This window comes from Cydia amplana, chromosome 7, assembly GCF_948474715.1.
Source record: "Cydia amplana chromosome 7, ilCydAmpl1.1, whole genome shotgun sequence".
NCBI lineage: Eukaryota > Metazoa > Arthropoda > Insecta > Lepidoptera > Tortricidae > Cydia > Cydia amplana.
In genome coordinates, this window is record NC_086075.1 from 10,670,730 (window position 1) to 10,691,256 (window position 20,527).

General features: G+C 37.4%; 1 non-coding gene across 1 annotated transcript; it reads left to right on the top strand.

The window, feature by feature from the left end:
- The first annotated feature begins 76 nt into the window (after positions 1–76).
- On the top strand, positions 77–180 carry LOC134649912 (U6 spliceosomal RNA). The gene has a single exon (XR_010097007.1). It is a non-coding gene; the product is annotated as a U6 spliceosomal RNA (small nuclear RNA).
- Positions 181–20,527: the final 20,347 nt, after the last annotated feature.

Consider the following 20,527-nt stretch of genomic DNA (forward strand, 5'->3'; position numbering starts at 1 on the left):
TATTTCCGCTCTAAGGGACACAAGGTAACGAACAAACCTACATCGCAAACATTGCATTTATTTTTGTGGAAAGTGAGTACTTCGGCAGTACATAAACTTAAATCTGACTAGACATAGAGAGAGATTAGCATGGCTCTGCGCAAGAATGACATGCGAATTCGTGAAGTATTTCACTCTGTATCTATCAACTTATATCTCTCCAACTAGATCTTTGATTTATGTAGGTAGGTACCTACTTAAATATATAACTTAGCAGGTACTTACAGCTTTAAAGGTTAAGGAAAAGAACTCTTGCATGTAGGTGCTATATGTGCTTGTGTTATTTTGAATTTGAATAACTTGATTATTAATTCTATACGTAACTACATACAAGAGGGTCAATTCTTAAGCCTACTTACCTACCTACATAAATAGTACACTTAAATTAAACGTTTCAAATAAAATCGGAAGCCTGTGACATGGAAGGGCATTAACGATACGGGAATCTTTAGATTGATTCATTGACGAAGACGCATGGTTTGGTTCATATTGTCAAATTATATTAGTTAACTGTAGAGTTAAAGTTTAGTTTTGGCAAATCTGCGCGTCACCGTGAATGACACTTTCTAAAAGTGCCTGTTAAAGCCGGCGTAAAGCCTTTCACCTTGTCGAGCAAGGAACCCGCAACTTAGGGAATATTACCCATAAACTCAGGGTATTTGATTTGAATGATACTTATTCTTAAACTTACGTTTGTTATGGTTCCACCTGCTAAGGTGCGCCTAAGAGAATCTTTTATTCGTTCACAAACTAACGTCAAGTTATTTGTGATGAAACCAATATATTATGTACCTATCTAAACCTGCGCAAGGCTGCCATGTTTACACCTGCGTAAGGTGTGCCAAAAGAATCTTTGATTCGTTCACAAACTAACGTCAAGTTATTTGTGATGAAACCAATATATTATGTACCTATCTAAACCTGCGCAAGGCTGCCATGTTTACACCTGCGTAAGGTGTGCCAAAAGAATCTTTGATTCGTTCACAAACTGACGTCAAGTTATTGATGATGATATTATAACCTATGTAAGCCTGCGCAAGGCACGTCAGACATATTCACAGAAATATAAATGATATGGTCATAACACAGGCGTGCGAGTAGACCACAATCACAAAAATATTACAAAGATTAAGTTGTAAATATCTCTTTTTAGAGAAAGTAAAAATGGTTTAAAATAATGTTTTGGGTAAAAATCAGTCGAAATAGGCAAGGCTTCGTTATTAGAGTTTTCATTTTTGTTTACCAATCTATTTCAAGGGTCCCGAACACCCTATTGGCTAAACCCGAAATTGGGCTAATTAACTGTGGTAAAAGTGAAAACTGCTTTCCATTTACATAACATTTCTATAATTATAATAGGTAAAATAAAAACCTAAGATTCCAGGCCTATCTCGACTCATTTTTATTTTAAAGATGAAAAAATCTTTGCACCCTAATATAAAATTGTGGTCTGGAGACGCTAAGCCTCATAACTTGGGTGGCATAGATAATACTAAGTGATTTAGTCACCTAATTTCGACTATAAGCCCAGGCAGAATATTGATAATTAGAATAAGGAGTGGTCAATCCTCCAAGGTCCATACAATCTGTGGACTCTAATTAAATCAGGCTCGGTAAGCTCACGACACGACAGAGCTTACGATTCCATTCTGAAATAAGCTATGTTTACAATATATATTACCCATGGTGTGAAACAAACAGCCTGCTCAAGGTGTACAAAGGGTCCGTTTAACGGCCCTATAAACATCTACAAACCTTTGAAGTCTAGGCCTGCTACAATATGACAGACTAGAAATAAATACATATGATCCCAATGTAAGAGCAGCTCACAGTTGCATAAATTATATTTGGCTGGAGAGCACTTGTCTTTCAGTTAACATGTTTACGAGTACCTACCTATGTACACGACATGACCAAGGTTACCTACCTTTTTACATAATTATTATATCCCTGACTGCCATGGTATATTAGGAAAATTATCATGTGCTGGCGGTGCTGCACAAGCATGTTTGAAATAAAATATACAAAACTGGCCTAACGGGCGTTTATGAATTATGTATTTTACACCCTTGTGTCTGTATTGTGACCCTGGAAGTTTTAAACCACCTGTATCGTAAGTGCTCCTATGCACGGATTAAGTTTATAATAAACTACCCATGCCCTAACCTCAAGGGCAAGTGCTTCTATGCACGGACCAGATACTGTTATCACTTATTTCACTTATCATGACTTGTCATAGTTTGATACTACACGTTTAATAAATTTAAGACCGTGGAATGTACCCACTACAAAAGGTTTTTAAAAATAGTGACTGAATGGTTTGCACGAACGGTTCTAGCACAGTTTCTGGGCGGTCACGTCTAGGGCATGACCCTCTAGTTCTCAATTTATACAAAATTATAGCATTGTGATACTGTTCGCTTTGCACAATAAAATAGGGGAACAGGAGCACGCCTTGCGAAAAGGCGAAGCTATTTTGAAACGCAAACCTTTCAAAAATAGATTGAAATATATAAATAATTATGTTTTTGGTGTGGAACATGTAATTGTACACCCAAACAAATGCAATCATTTATTATATGTTAGCAAAACTCTGCCAAAGTGTTAGTCTGTCTCTACAGTGTAACCTGAAGGCATGAATGCACATGAATCTCTTGAAACATGGTGGATTAACTAATTTACACCCCGTCTGTGTCTTGCTCCTACCAAATCCACAAGTTGAGGACCTCAACCTATCTAGGCACCCTTCTTGCTCGAGACCTGAAAAAATAATCTCATGCAGTCAAGTGTCGGAAAACCAGGTCCACACTCTTAGCACTACCGTGAATATATCTAAGAAGTCTGTATACTGCCTTCCAGGAGGCGGGATGTTAATAGACTAGCCTATATAGTAGGCCAGAGATATAGTATACAAAAGCACACTGGCCCAAATCCAGTAATATTATATGCACTTCAGAATACAAAATAATTGACTATTCTGCGTATATTTGATATCAAAAAGTTACAATTACCTACCCTTAGGTCATAAGGAGGATAAATATACATAAATATCAAATATATTCGACAAAGTGTTGACCCTAGCATTGGATAAAATAGAGGTTCCTCTTAAACGGCATCTGCGCTGTTGGCTTTGGGCCCACGGGTGCCCGGCAAAAGGTCGGGGACCCCATGGTTCCGCACAGTTATTGCAAATAATGTAAAAACACAAATTTTCATTTTGGTTAAAAACACATATGCGATGAGCTAAGGTTTCGAATTAAGTACCTTATTCTTAATCTGGAAAGAGAAGACTGAATATTCAGGATTAAGCTATGTCTATGAATGGTTTACATAAATTAAGCCACTTTAGCGTTCAGAAACAATCAAGTTTATGTCTACTAGTAGGCACCAGATAAGGTAAACTACTCATACTGCATATATAGACAATAATGAGTACAATTAAGGTCACTTGATGATAGCTAAACATGAATATAAGCAGAATGAGCTGCACCTATACAAATATCATTGATAAAGCTCTGTGGCAATTCTACATTTACCATTTGAACGCCAAGAGCACCAAAAAGCGTCGTAACTAGTGCCCACATGAGTATTATGATATGGCTTAAGCTCTCAAAGTAACCTTCACAATTTTAAGTAAGGTTTGTTTAGGTCCATTAGCTCGCGTTCGCGTTAGTAAAGCGTACAAACGATTAAATGCATTTTATAGCTATAACCAAATAAATAGCCCACACTGGCTCACAGTCATTAAAAGAATTCAGTAAAATCATTAAAAGTATTCCCTATGACATTTTATTAAGTACCTACCCAATATTAACTTTGTGGGTAGTGATAGTGATATAACGAATATTTAAAATATTCGTCTACTTAATCCTGAGGGATTCTGGAAATAAGAAAGGTCTTGTCCTTGTTATATCCTGCAACTGCTTACCTTACTAGATAATTATTATCAAACTTGTCAATAATTGGGAGTTATAAATAAAAACTACTCGAGTACTTTATGATTTTTATCTTTTCATATTTTAATTACATCACTCCATATCACAGATGTTGTATGCTCCCTGAAGAGTAGACTGACTTATCTTCTTTTACATAGTCTCACATACATATAATTAAGTACTATAGCACCCTTGTGGTGACTCACTTATTTTCGTTGAAAATTTATAAGTACCTACATTAAATACGTATATAAAATGGAAAGTTAGTATCATAATATAATGGTATATAAAATTGTATGCTTTACTAAATACCTCTCTCCTCACATGTATTAAAATAAAGGGTGTACTACATAATTAATTAATTAATTAAACACTCCTAATATAATAATATTACATATACATAATATGTAAGTACATGTATAATCACATTGGCTTGGCGTCTTCCCACCACCAGGCGATAACAAACACGTCTCAATATATTACTTTAGGTTCCGAATATCGGTACAGTTGTTTAATGACAGCGTTTTACACAAAAATAAAACGCTAATTAAATAACTTACCATATTCGGAACCTAAAGTTTTTAATCCTGCCTGGTGTAAATATGTATAATTTTGAGACAATGAGGTAATTTGCGTTTGTTTCTAACTGTCAAAATTGTCAAACGCAACTGCCTGAAGTGGTGGGGGTGTGGGAGAGAGATGGACGTATATGCTAGAAAAGGACAATACGACTAACTACAGTGTTGCCACTCTCAATATATTACTTTAGGTTCCGAATATGGTAAGTTATTTAATTAGCGTTTTATTTTTGTGTAAAACGCTGTCAATAAATAAAGAATAGAAGCAGGCTCATGAACATAACACACAATACAGTCACATGACATTGACAATGACAGTGGCAAATATTGACGTTGACAGCTGAAGAGGCGTTTTTTCTAACTACCGACTCACCTTGTGTTTTGACATAAATTACGCAAGCTTCTGCGCACAGTTTGTGGCACATGTAAAATCCCCTCCACACTCGTGCGCGAATCGCGGCGCGAAACTGCGAACGCGATTGCGCCTCCACAATATGAAATAGACGTAATTAATTTGCTAAACTTCATCATATCTGCTGCACTCATAAATAGCTAGGTACGTATATGTGATGGCTTAAGGCCAGTCAAGACAAGAACAATTTTTCGCCAATCTGATTAAATTGTGTGGACGCAAACGCCAATTTGGCTCGCCGATTTCGACCGCCAATTATGACCGATATTACCGATAAAATTAAGGTGCGGACGCAAAAATACCAATTTGTGACGCTAGTATTCACGTTAGGGGGCATTTTTTAATTTAGAGCGCTCAAATATCTATATAGGTACTCGATTATGTACCTATACTGGGTCAACCAAATCTTGTCAGTAAATAGGAACAAAAAAAAACTATACTCATCCTTTTCTTTTGGGTGCTAGTACTAGTGTAAGACAAAGATATGTGTAAGTTTTTCAATATAGCAATAGGTATTCATATTCATCTAATGTCTCGGTAATTAAAATTGTCTATATAGAATATGGATGATTGTGAATGATGATTACCTATAATAGGTGTGCTGTATAATGCAAATGACCTAAAAACATAATCATGCAATTAATAATCATAATAATAACTCTACAATGCGTGTTCTACATGGAGATAGAGATTTGTCGAGTAAGGTAGGTACGTACGATACGTGCGCCTGCGGATGCTGGCTTCATTATAGCAACGGACGGTGGGCGGTGATAAAAGAGGGTAGTTTGTCATTCCACACCTCATTATGGCCCAGAATGGCCTAGATGACGCGCAACATCCCAACAACATTTAAATATCAAAAGAAATGACCTTAACGCCCAAGATTCAATCGATCCAATAAAGATGAACGATTCAAGCTCTCACAAAATTATCATATCGATATGATCGATATTGTAATAAAAATATTTAAAGCTTATACATATTAATGCGCTTTTGATTCAAGGCACTTCCCTTTCTGTTTGTTGTCAGGTCGGAAACCACTCGAGACCAATAAATCGATTAAAGGAAATGCAATAACAACGAGAGTAGGTACTTAAATGATAACATTAGCAGCATTGGGCGCCGAACGTAATAGCCAATTAATAGGTAGTTGAAATCGGTTTTGATATCCAGTGAAGTTGATTTTATAATATGAATTTATTGAATCGATCAATGCCACAACAAGGAAGCAAAATAAACTAAACAGTAGGTGTACCCATTCAAAATTTGTCAACGGTATTTTTAGGGTTCCGTAGGCAAATGGCAAAAAACGGAACCCTTATAGATTCGTCATGTCTGTCCGTCTGTCTGTCCGTGTATGTCACAACCACTTTTTTCCGAAACTATAAGAACTATACTGTTGAAACTTGATAAGTATATGCATTCTGTGAACCGCATTAAGATTTTGACACAAAAATAGAAATTGATATAAAAAAACAATACATTTTGGGGGTTCCCCATACTTAGAACTGAAACTCAAAAAAATTTTTTTCATCAAACCCATACGTGTGGGGTATCTATGGACAGGTCTTCCCCCCCCCCCCCCCCCCCTGTAACTTATAAAATAAGAGAATTATAAAACTAAAAAAAATATATGATGTACATTACTATGCAAACTTCCACCGAAAATTGGTTTGAACGAGATCTAGTAAGTATTTTTTTTAATACGTCATAAATCCCCTAAATACGGAACCCTTCATGGGCGAGTCCGACTCGCACTTGGCCGCTTTTTTAAAGTAACAAATGAATACAAACCGAATTCGTGTTTATTATACACATGGTAACGTCCCATCTGCACCGGAAATAAAATTAAATTGACTCCACCGGTGTTAGCGCGACGCTCAAACACGTAATCGGATAACTGGATCAGACACTAATTGAATGTTGTGTTGCACACTTACCGAAATTGGGGGCCTTTTAAAAACAATTTCCAACATAATGGGGCTCAAATTAGACTCGCGGGGCCGCATTAGGGCTCATTACGAGGCTCCAAACACCGCTCATGATGCCAGCATTTCCAGCGCTTCCTGGACTCCTGCGAAATTAAGATGCCTTTATACAAGTCTGTGAAAGGTTCTTGTAACGGTTTTTGTGGCTTTTGCAATTTGTAATCCTTTTTTTATGAAAAAAAAAGTATCTGGGTGCGTTCCGTGCGCTGTCTGGTATGAAGCAATTTGCATTTGCATGCTCTTGTCTTGAATCATTTGGCTCTCTCATAGTTAGTGCAGTTAGTTAGACCTACTACGTTACTTTTTAAGAGTTTTAAAATGATTTCTCGATAAACGCGGTTACACCTAATGACAAAATTCTGAATTAAGTAAGATGTCAAGCGCTAAATGAAAGGATTAATTTATGTTTATTTAAACCTCCCATTCGTTATCAAGCACATGATAAAACAGGTGCTAACATCTAAATGGTGCTCATGGCACCGGACAGTGAAAGGTAAGGAAACAAACTGTGGCTCAGGTGATCATTTCCTTGAGATTAATTTCTATAACCTGCGTGTTCTTATTTGGACCGATTGTGTCTTGCTTCATTAGATGCTGTTTGAAACAATAACTTTCTCTGACAAAATGGTGAAAACAATTGGAGATATTATATGTAGGTATATATATCGTTTTGTACAATCGTTACGTTCTCTCCTTAAATAACGTTAAATACGGGCATTCAAAAACTTACCACCAAGGGCCTATTGCATAACATTTTACAACTCATAATACAAGCGGACGCCTCTTTTCATTCCCTTTTATTAGAAAAAGACTTCCGCTTGTATTATGAGTTGTAAAATGTTATGCAATAGGCCCCAGGTAAATCCATTTGTAGTAGGTAGGTACATACATATTTTATGCTGTCTGATGATAAAGTTATTGTATTGATGGAATTACAAAAAAACCGGCCAAGTGCGAGTCGGACTCGCGCACGGAGGGTTCCGCACCATCAACAAAAAATAGAGCAAAACAAGCAAAAAAACGGTCACCCATCCAAGTACTGACCCCGCCCGACGTTGCTTAACTTCGGTCAAAAATCACGTTTGTTGTATGGGAGCCCCACTGCCCCCACTTAAATCTTTATTAGTATTTGTTGTTATAGCGGCAACAGAAATACATCATCTGTGAAAATTTCAACTGTCTAGCTATCACGGTTCGTGAGATACAGCCTGGTGACAGACGGACGGACGGACGGACGGACAGCGGAGTCTTAGTAATAGGGTCCCGTTTTTACCCTTTGCGTACGAAACCCTAAAAATAAGTCAAAATGCAAACATCAAGATAATACTGTAAGCTAAAATCATTTATTTACAAACAAGATATATACAGTGTATTACTAAAAGAAATTAAAAACTAGCTTAAATCTAAAATAGGTTTTGGTTACCACTATACCACTGGTAAAAGGTAGGATTTTTTTGCCAGGTAGTTGCCACCAAAGGGTTAGAGTAAAATACTGTAAAGTGATTTACTCTCTTAATAAACATCGGCGTGTGTGCGATGTGCGTTCTATTTGCGCGAAGTAAATGAGCATTGTCTGGACATCATTTCTCACGAATACAAAGGTATGTACTAAGATAGATGCACTTTAAACAAAAGTAAACAAAACACGAACGGCACTCAGGAAGTTAACCGCCGCACAACACAACACGAGTCATCGTGATAGTCGATTATTCCATTGCGTACGAAGCAATATTCCACGTCTTGTTTTGGCAAGTTTGATCAGAGATAACCGAAAATTGAATTGTTGGTATTTATAAAAAAGCGTGTTACTAAGAGTTCAAAACGATTGCAAACTGCACTACAAGGTCGAGACAACAGTGCTTGCATAATGTTTGGGACGTTATCTCCCATCTACTTACGGTGTCATTCATAATGCAATACGAATAATTTAAAGTTTCCCAAATTATGCAATGGTACAAATTGAAATCGCTTTGTGTCCATTGCGACCCCTGCAGTGCATGCTTCGGGAGCGCTTCAAAACGTTTTGGCGTAAATATATACAGATAGGTATTAGAGTCTGTGCGGAAAGAGAAGAGTCGTAGAATGTATTGGGCCCCATACACATAGACTCTATACTAGTAAAGGTTGCATTATATGTGGGTTATTCCCACTAGTTACCACCAAGTTGTTACCAGTGGTACCTAATGGTAATTTTTTCCCCACCTTTTACCACTGGTAACTACTGGAAACTCGGTTTTGGTTACCACTATACCACTGGTAAAAGGTAGGATTTTTTTGCCAGGTAGTTGCCACCAAAGGGTTAGAGTAAAATACTAATTAACACAGTATGAATAGTATAGTATAAATATAGAGTGATTTAATATATATAGTCCGTCAACCAAATCTTGTCAGTAGCAATGTAAAGCAAACTAAAGTAGGGCAACACTCAAAGAGCAGTATTGCGCTAAGAAAAGCAGCAATGTATATCGAACAACAGTTTTTTTTTCCGCTGAGCGCGCCCTGCGTACGTCAATTCAAATTGTCACTCGCGGTTTATTGAAAAAAATAAAAAAATTGAAACATGGACGGACAATTTAAAAGCGATGTTAAAACAATGTTAATCAAAATGATGAACAAATTTGAAGATATCAAAAACAACTCCCTAATAAATCCGTAATTCGTAGTGCTTATATTCTCTTTGTTCCCTGTATCTATGTCTTCTAAGTTTACTAAAATAAAATAAAACAACTGATATTTGGGTGTTTATTTAATTTAAAGGTAAATAAGATAAGGGTCACTTTTCGACTTGGTTGCGTTGTACACGTACATAAACCGCCATAGGTAAGTATTGTCTGAAAAGATACTACCTACTACGAACGCCTTATATTGGGCAAGATTTAATCCTGCAACAAACATGTATGGATTAGGTAGATATTGCGAAAGAACGGCGATATAATCAAGGCTCTTAATACTGTTTAAAAGGTTTACCTTTGTAAATAGTCACAACTGATTGCTGAAAATATTAGACATGTGGGCCTATGGACGGTTTTCGGGCCACAATTGATGGTCTTGTTGGATAGATTTAGGCATACGTTTTAATTTTATTTATGCCTTTTAACCCTAAAACAAAAAAACTGAACATAATCTTAAAAGTTCGAAAGAGTTCTTCCAATACTTGTCATAACCTCAATTTTTAGTAATGTTTACCATCAACGAGCATGATTGTACATTGTAGGCCCCTTAGCTTTGCTTATTCTTATTTAATGTATTGGTATTTAATGGTGACAGCAGAAATATCTCTTGAAACAGAAACGATTCAGAATGAAAACCAAATGGAAACAAATAAGGTGACGGCTGTCATTCACGATCCACATTCCACAGATAGAACACAGATGACACGCGTTTTGGAATTATTTGAACACAGTGTTGCTAACCCGCGATTTTTCAAATTTGCCGCCTTTTACTACTGACAAGATTTGGTTGACGGACTTTTAATTATAAGTCGATTAGTGTTTTAGTAAACCGGTACTAGTGCAAAAACTGTAATATATTATGTAAGGATAAATTCAATAATCCGTTTAGATTATTTTTCAAGTGATTGTACCTATTAGGTAGGTAATTAATTAAACAGTTTATGTTTTAGTATTTTTTTTTAATTTTCAAGGCTGTTTACTGAAATAAAACACTTAATCAATTTATATATAGATGGTCAAGCAGATCTTGTCAATAAAAAAAGGCGCGAAATTCAAATTTTCTATAGGACAATATCCCTTCGCGCCTACATTTTTCAAATTTGCCGCCTTTTTCTACTGACAAGATCTGCTTGACCATCTATCTATATATATAGGGTTAGTTGTTGATCAATGAAACACTAAAAGTTTAAGCCTTCCTATCTCTGGTGTTTTTAAAGTTATGAGTGTGATATTTCGTATGAAGATAAACAATTTATTTGGCTATCATATGGCGTTCTTGGTTTCTACTTATTTTTAACAGTTTCTGTATTATAGAGCTTTTTTTGAAAAATGAGTTTTGTTTCATTGTGTACTTGTGCATGTTTTCAATGAAACACTCTAATTTTTACAGTGAAACAGATGTAATATATATAGTCTACCATGAAACATCCTTAATAAACATTGAAACATTGTAATAAATAAGTTACATTAATACATACATCCTTTCAATCAATTAATGAGAAAGGTAAGGAGAAAATAGTGGTAGGCTGAAATTTGTTATTTAAAAGGTTTCCAAAATATGGAATCGTTATAAGATTGCTGAAATATCTAAAAGCGAAAGACTTGTTTCATTGTACGCACACCTAAGTTTCATTGTGAATCGAAAATCTGGTCGGCACTTACGGCATGCTGCGAGAAAGGCGCCTTTTATGTCCACGGAGCATGATTGCCAACTAGGTGGACGCGGGACGGTTTTAAGCATCTCCATGCTTGATATCATACACTTTCTTGCAACATAGTGATTATAAACGACTGTTTCAATGTTAGACAGGTGACCTTAACCTTGCCATCAATGAAACATTCAACATATAAACTATCCTATCTCAGCCATTTCTAAAGTTAAGTATCTTATATTTTGTCATATGATAGACAAATTATTATCAATTTTCATGGTATTTTAGTTTCACAAATTTCGCACATAGTCTGTAATTAATTAAAAAAATAATGAGTTTGTTTCATTGTGTACTAATACTGGTGTTCAGTGAACATCATGTTTCATTGTTTACTACATAAATATGTTTCATTGTGAGACTAGGGGGTGTTTTTTGAAACAATTAAAAAAAACTGCACCAAAGAGTGAAAGAAATTTAAAAAATATTTAGCTCCAAAGTAACTTTAATACACTTAGAACACAACAAAAAATTAAATAACGCCAAACTAGACTCTATATCTTGGTAAAAAATTGCGAAACATAAATGAAAAATATTACTTTTGTCACACGAATTCACAATAACGCTCGTAGCAACGTGCTCCTTCTCCGAGGCGCGCTCGCGTATTGGGGAGGTGCTGGGAGTCCTTGAGCCTGCCCTTGCTTGACAGACGGCACTAGCTGATAACACCTAGTTTCCAAGATATCGCAAAGTTTCACTGTGTACGATTGTTTCAATGTTCGACAACTGACCCTACCTATTTATAGCCTGTTTATAGCCTCTTGGAGACCCTATACATCTCTAAGGATAATTTGATAAACTATGTTATTTTTTAGTTCTGACACTTAGAGACATTTACACCTCTAAATAAGCTTAGATTTTTTTTCCATGTATCTGTTTTGTTTTTATTTTAATATTATTATTATAGTTTTTTATGTAATTCGACATTAAGAGACCTTATACATCTCTAAGTAATTGTATTGCGTTAGTTTGATTTGGTAGTTGTAATTGTATTTAATAATTGTTGATGTATTATTATTATTTTTTTGCTTGTACTTATGTAAATTCAATGTTGACGTGTAAAAGTGCCCTTGTGGCCTATTTGCTGAATAAATGTTGAAGTTGAAGTTGAAGTTTTAATGTCCCACTGCTGGACAAAGGCCTCTATAATTTATTAAAGCAAAATCGATTTTAAAAAATTGTCTGTGTCATATATAGCTATTCTGATGATGATATTTTGATATTTGTATGGGAGATTCAATTTTTTGCACGATTTCGGTAGTGGCACAGAATAAATAATAGTACTAAGTACAGAAGACTCACTCTCTAACAAAACGCGTCTGTTACGATCAGCACAGATATGGCCGCTAGGTGGCGACAGCGCCACGCGCGGCTTATGGCTTTCCCCAAAATTGAGGCCGAACGGATGTACTTTTAGCTACCTGTAGCAAAGCGACGAAATCGCGGAGTGAGACACGTCTGGTAGTGGTTCCATAGTATAAGTTCTTTAATACAGTGATAAAACATTTTTTTACTACAAATCTCATTTTAGTGGTTAAGTATACAGTACTTAAACATAACATGAAACTTGCTCCCTTAATTCGTACCTACGTAAGCTTTAGCATTAATAATTTATTTTTCTACTCCAGCACTTAAATGTGTCAATTAAATGACTGACAGTGATATCTAAAGCAATGTCATTTGAATGCTTTGTCTATAGGCTCATAAGATGACTGCTAGCAATAATATAGCAATAATAACTCAATTTTTTTTAAATAATAACTCTTTTTTTTTAATAATAACTCTTTTTTTTAATAATAACTCTTTTTTTTAATAAGAACTTTTTTTTTTTTTTTTTTTTTTTTTTTTTTTTTTTTTTTTTTTTTTTTTTTTTGCTGCAGCTGTCATGCATGCAACAGCTCATAATTGGTTCTTAAAATTCTCGGGTCTTTTTTTACAAAACTCGACTACGTCTCGTTTTGTAACTTCGACCCTTGAATTTTAAGAACCCTTATTATATCACTGTTGCATAAACTACTATAATGGTTTAACTGTCACTTGTCCTAAACATAAACGTCTATTTAATTATGGGTATAAATCGGAATCCAGTATTCCTCCTTACAAACGTCTTTTGCCATTCCGTATTTGGGACTGATGAAAGTTACAGAGGCACCTTACAAAGTAAAGACAGGTGTCTATCATTCAATGATTCATAAGTTTTATTTAGGACTGTTTATCACTGTGAATGAACAGCTAGTATTTGCTTAGAGAAAGTTGATTACTTGTACCTGCTTAATTTAGCACTTAACTATAATCGTTAAAGTGTGTTTCCGTTATATGTGAAAAAAGTCAGCTACTCTATTAAAAATGACTGTATCAATGATTTTATTGAAAAGAAGAAATATGGAAGTTACGTTAACGTTCTAGATTTATACGTTTTATAATAATACACATACGAAGATTAAATATAACAAAATTATACTAATATATAGTTGGTAACTATGTAACATAATATTACATACTAGCTGTGCCCGCGGCTCCGCCCGCGTGGAATTCGGTCTGTGTCAGTAAGCTAATTCATCCCTAATTTCTCTTTCTTTCCCCTGGAGGCGGAAATTGAAGTAAAGTTGACAGATGGATACGATTAGCGGACTGAAGTCCAGATAAAATATTTTACAATTAGGTAGGTACCTACCACTAAACAAAACTACACTCCAAAACCAATAGTTTTTTTTCGCCCTTATTTCAATATTAGACGTTATTTAAACGACACAGAGTAGTAGGAGTATAACGGACAATACAGTGTACTACTTTTGTATTTTTACGTCCTTGACTGTAGGTACCTATCCAAATCATGTCAATGGCAAATATTATCCAATTCTGTCCTCCAGTCAAATCACCCTAAGCATGAAAAGTTAAGAAATATACACATATAAATCCATACTTCCTAACAAACTTTCGAATTTAGGTCTAATATTATTTAATAAATAACACTTAAATTAAAAACTTATAATTAAAAAAATTGGCTTAAGTCGTAGTCGCTTGGTACTCTTGGTAGGGTGCCCAGAATGCCATCTTTATCAAAGTAGGCTTAACCCTTTAAATCGCATTAAAAACGCGAGCGTAGCGAGCGCGAATTTTTTTTGATAGAAAAATGAGTCGGATCAGCCGCAATGGTTTACGTGAAATTTTGGTGTGGATATCTAATGCGAAAGCCGAAGGCCGAGCTCCATGTAGGGCCGAAGGCCCGAAACCAAACGTCCAGGTTGTCAGTGCTTAAACACAGAACAATAGTATAAGTGTTTAAATGCGAAGGCCGAAGGCCGAGCTTCGCGTAGGGTCGAAGGCCTGAAGCGTCCAGGATGTCAGTGCTTAATCACAGAACAATGGTATCAGTGTCTAAATGCGAAGCCCGAAGGCCGAACTCCGCTTAGGGCCGAAGGCCCGAAGCGTCCAGGATGTCAGTGCTTAAACACAGAACAATAGTATAAGTGTCTAAATGCGAAGGCCGAAGGCCGAGCTTCATGTAGGGTCGAAGGCCCGAAGCGTCCAGGATGTCAATGCTTAATCACAGAACAATGGTATAAGTGTCTAAATGCGAAGGCCGAAGGCCGAGCTCCGCGTAGAGTCAAAGGCCCGAAGCGTCCAGGATGTCAGTTCTTAAGTCGCTCGGTAGGGTGCCCAGAATGCCACCTTTATCAAAGTAGGCTTAACTTTAAAAGTAAAAAACGCGAGCGTAGCGAGCGCGAATTTTTTTGATAGATAATAATTGAGAGAGGCTATGTCAGGGACACAGCCGCAATGATTTACGTGAAATTTTGGTGTGGATATCTAATGCGAAAGCCGAAGGCCGAGCTCCATGTAGGGCCGAAGGCCCGAAGCGTCCAGGCTGTCAGTGCTTAAACACAGAACAATAGTATAAGTGTTTAAATGCGAAGGCCGAAGGCCGAGCTTCGCGTAAGGTCGAAGGCCCGAAGCGTCCAGGATGTCAGTGCATAATCACAGAATAATGGTATCAGTGTCTAAATGCGAAGGCCGAAGGTCGAGCTCCGCGTAGGGCCGAAGGCCCGAAGCGTCCAGAATGTCAGTGCTTAAGTCGTAGTAGTAGTCGCTTGGTAGGATGCCCAGAATGCCCTTAAAAACGCGAGCGTAGCGAGCGCGAAATTTTTTTGATAGAAAAAAATGTAGAGAGGCTATGTCAGGGACACAGCTGCAATGGTTTACGTGAAATTTTGGTGTGAATATCTAATGCGAAAGCCGAAGGCCGAGCTCCATGTAGAGCCGAAGGCCCGAGAAGCGTCCAGGCTGTCAGTGCTTAAACACAGAACAATAGTATAAATTGCAAGTCCCAAATTGTTAACATTTACAAAGACATATAATATTTAAAAACTTTCGCGTTTTGAACACATATTAACTCACATTTATAGACGGACCTATCTCGAAATTTATTTTATTACCTTTATTTTATCGACATTTCGACACAGGTTTCATTGGTCGTGGTCGCGGCTAACTGATGATGATGTCCCAACAAAATGTCAAAACAGAGATTTGTGCAACTACCCGACGAAAAGTGTATGAAAAAGTTTGGGGTAGATATCATATTTTCAAACCACCCACTTCACATAATGTTAATTATTGTCAATAGACTCGCGATAGACCCCTCTATAAATGTGATTTAATATGTATTTGCAAAGACGTTTGACATTGACTAAGAAAAATGCTGTTTTTTTTACAAAGTCCCTACACAAAAAAAAAGTTAGCACCACTTTCTTAAGTTAGCGCCATAAGATTCAGGTGCAAACATAACTTAATTGAGTGTAGTGGCCACCCCCCTTTTAGGGGTTTAATTTTTCTAGCCTAAAATGTGGCCAGGGATTTTCTTGACAGATTAGTAAATTTTTCATCAAAATCCGTTCAGCCGTTTTCACGTGATGCGCGGTCAAATAAACAGACAAACAGATAAACAGACAAACAGACAAAAATTCTAAAAACTGTTGGAACGTGTTCTGTTATCGATTCTAAGTATCCCCAACCAACTTTTTTTCGAATATCTTCCATGTACAGACTTTCGACCCTCTTCAGCTTTATTATATGTATAGATATTAAAGCAATGTAAAATAATCAAGGACATACGATACCAAGCGAAGACAGCCGTGACATCACCATTCATTTTTAAAGTTCTAATACACCTTTACCTACTTTACTGCCTAGCTCTGTAGTAGCCCTGCTCGCCACGACACCGCCTACCAGTGGCGGCGCGTCAAACATATCCATAGGCAAGCCGGTAACGGTAACTTTCGACTAAGCCTGCGCGGGTGGTGGATGGCCTTAGCACGTGGTATTTTTTTTTACTGTGTGGAGGGGTTATCCTAGTTTTAAGAAACAATGGTTGAGAAGGGGTACAGCGTAAATAAAAAAAATGGATTTTGGCCAGCTTCTGAGGCACAATACCTGTCTGTGAGCCGGGGCTAATTTTGCTTACATATTTCCTTTACAACTCTGCTCAAACGTCCAAAAACAGGCAAGCCGGCGGGAATCGGCTTTTAAGGACGCGCCGCCACTGCCGCCTACCTACATAATATATTTCCCCATTTAATAAATAAAGTGCTGGACTGTAGTACATATATGTAGTTGTTTGGATTGTGTATTCCATTTGGAAACGATATTCATAACACTCGCAATATTAAATGTCATCAATGCAATACATGGCTGTTTTATAAGGACATCATGATATAAAAGCAACTGATGATAATGTAAAAGGAAGCTCAAGTGGTGTTAAACAGGGCACTAAGAAATAAATGAGATCATTTATAAGCCATCAAAACCTGATTGTCAATCTCGCAAAACAATTGATATCGACACGATTCTGAATCAATTTTAAGCAGTTTTAAGTTGTAGATAAGTACATGTGTCTATATTTTACTCTAACCCTCATAATTATGTATAAACAATGTGACTGAAATTGAATGTGTTCCTTTTTACGGCACACTAAAAATCACTTTGTATTTACACAGAATGTCGTAGTAGAATCATATCATAGTTCAAAACATATTAAGTAGAGATGCCCCGAATAGTGGTTTTGGCCGAATACCAAATATTCGGCCGCTCTCTCGGCCGAATACCGAATATTCGGCATGACATGCGAACATTTTGAGTCACAATTATTATGAAAACTGATCGCTAACAAAGCTCAGCGTTAGATGACGTTAGCTAAGATATATTTTTGTTGAACAGCATTAATGAATAGAGTCAAACAAAACAGACTCATGATAAAAATAAAATGTCTCAAAATTTTTAAATAGGTGCAACAGATATTCGGTATTCGGCCGAATAGTAGGCAACATTCGGCCGAATACCGAATATTCGGCAAAGTGGCCGAATAGGCCGAATACCGAATAGTTGCCGAATATTCGTGGCATCTATACATATAATAAAGCTGAAGAGGGTCGAAAGTCTGTACATGGAAGATATTCGAAAAAAAGTTGGTTGGGGATACTTAGAATCGATAACAGAACACGTTCCAACAGTTTTTAGAATTTTTGTCTGTTTGTCTGTTTATCTGTTTATCTGTTTATCTGTTTGTCTGTTTATTTGACCGCGCATCACGTGAAAACGGCTGAACGGATTTTGATGCAAACTTTACTAATCTGTCAAGAAACTCCCTGGCCCTATTTTAGGCTAGAAAAATTCAACCCCTAAAAGGGGGGGTGGCCACTACACTCAATTAAGTTATGTTTGCACCTGAATCTTATGGCGCTAACTTAAGAAAGTGGTGCACACTTTTTTTTTGTGAATGTACTTTGTAAAAAAAACAACATTTTTCTTAGTCAATGTCAAACGTCTTTGCAAATACATATTAAATCACATTTATAGACGGGTCTATCGCGGGTTTATTGACAATAATTAACATTATGTGAAGTGGGTGGTTTGAAAATATGATGTCTACCCCAAACTTTTTCATACACTTTTCGTCGGGTAGTTGCACAAATCTCTGTTTTGACATTTTGTTGGGACATCAGTTAGCCGCGACCATGACCAGTGAAACCTGTGTCGAAACGTCGGTAAATAAAGGTAATAAAATAAATTTCGAGATAGGCCCGTCTATAAATGTGAGTTAATATGTGTTCGAAACGCGAAAGTTTTTAAATAGGTATTAAGTAATTGTAAATGTCAAACAATTTGGGACTTGCATTTTAAACGCGTTACCATACCTATCCGAAAAAAACGAATTTTTCGCGAAATTCTCGCAACGTATTGAGGTTACAAGGTAGCACGGTCTCAGGAATCTGAGGAAGAATCGGAGACGTTCACGCAGTGCGAAGAACGGTTGACCGCTCAGCGGATTCGCACGACAGACGCGCTCGACGGTAAGTACTGCGGTGCATCAGCGGGTACTGGAGAGCCCAGCACACACATTAACCTACATTAATACTATTGTTCTGTGTTTAAGCACTGACAGCCTGGACGCTTCGGGCCTTCCTCCCTACGCGGAGCTCGGCCTTCGGCCTTCGCACTTAGACAGTTATACTATTGTTCTGTGATTAAGCACTGACATCCAGGACGCTTCGGGCCTTCGGCCCTATGCGGAGCTCGGCCTTCGGCTTTCGCATTAGATATCCACACCAAAATTCAACCATTGTGGCGGTGTCCCTGACATAGCCTCTCTCAATTTTTTCTATCAAAAAAATTCGCGCTCGCTACGCTCGCGTTTTTAACTTTTAAGGTTAAGCCTACTTTGATAAAGGTGGCATTCTGGGCACCCTACCGAGCGACTACTACTACGACGGACACTTCGGGCCTTCGGCTCTAAGCGGAGCTCGGCCTTCGGATTTCGCATTTAGACACTGATACCATTGTTCTGTGATTAAGCACTGACATCCTGGACGCTTCGGGCCTTCGGCCCTACATGGAGCTCGGCCTTCGGCTTTCGCATTAGATATCCACACCAAAATTTCACGTAAACCACTGCGACTATGTCCCAGACATAGCCTCTCTAATTTTTTTTCTATCAAAAAAAATTCGCGCTCGCTACGCTCGCGTTTTTAATACAATTTTAAAGGTTAAGCCTAATCTGATAAAGATGGCATTCTGGGCACCCTACCGAGCGACTACTACTACGACTTAAGCACTGACATCCTGGACGCTTCGGGCCTTCGGCCCTACATGGAGCTCGGCCTTCGGCTTTCGCATTAGATATCCACACCAACGTTTCACGTAAACCATTGCGGCTGTGTCCCTGACAACATTACTCCCATCTCTCAATTTTTTTTCTATCAAAAAATATTCGCGCTCGCTGCGCTCGCGTTTTTAATACGATTTTAAGGGTTAAGCCCTACTTTAATATAGATGGCATTCTGGGCACCCTACCAAGCGACTACGACTTAGGCCAATTTATAATTACATTTTTTTACACTGTTAAAAGTAATCCCCGGTACATACATATATGTAGATATTTAGTTGTGCATACATAAACATAACTGTAAATAAAGTGTAAATACTCGGCCTCAAGTTTTTGATATTTATAATATTCTCCTTTCCTGTAATCTTACTTCTAACTAATATAATATATTAGACCTAAATTCGAAAGTTTGTTAGGAAGTATGGATTTCTATGTGTATAAATCTTAATTTTTCATGCTCAGAATGATTTGACTGGAGGGCAGAATTGGATGATATTTGCTATGGACATGTTTTGGATAGGTACACTCAAGAACGTAAAAATACAAAAGTAGTACTGTATTGTCCGTTATACACCTTTTTTTTTTTTTTTTTAAGAGGGGAAATGCTTTAAGCATACCACCCGGCGCGGGGACGGGCCGGGATGGTTATGTGGGACTCCCTGTTGTGAGCTAATGAGACCCCAGGTTTACCCACTAAAACCCCTCTGTTGCCGCCTCGCTGCTATAAGGCGAGGTCCCAGGAACGCCGAAGTACTCTTCCGCAACCTCGCCAGCGGCCGTCCGGACTCGGACCCGACTCTTGGGGAAATCACCCCTTCACCTCATTGGGCGCGTTGGCTACACATCGCGCCCGCCCACGCAGGGGTCCGTTATACACCTACTATAACTCTGTGTCGTTTAAATCACGTCTAATATTGGAATAAGGGCGAAAAAAACTATTGGTTTTGGAGTGTAGTTTTGTTTAGTGGTAAGTACCTACCTAATTGTAAAATATTTTATCTGGACTTCAGTCCGCTAATCGTATCCATCTATTCTG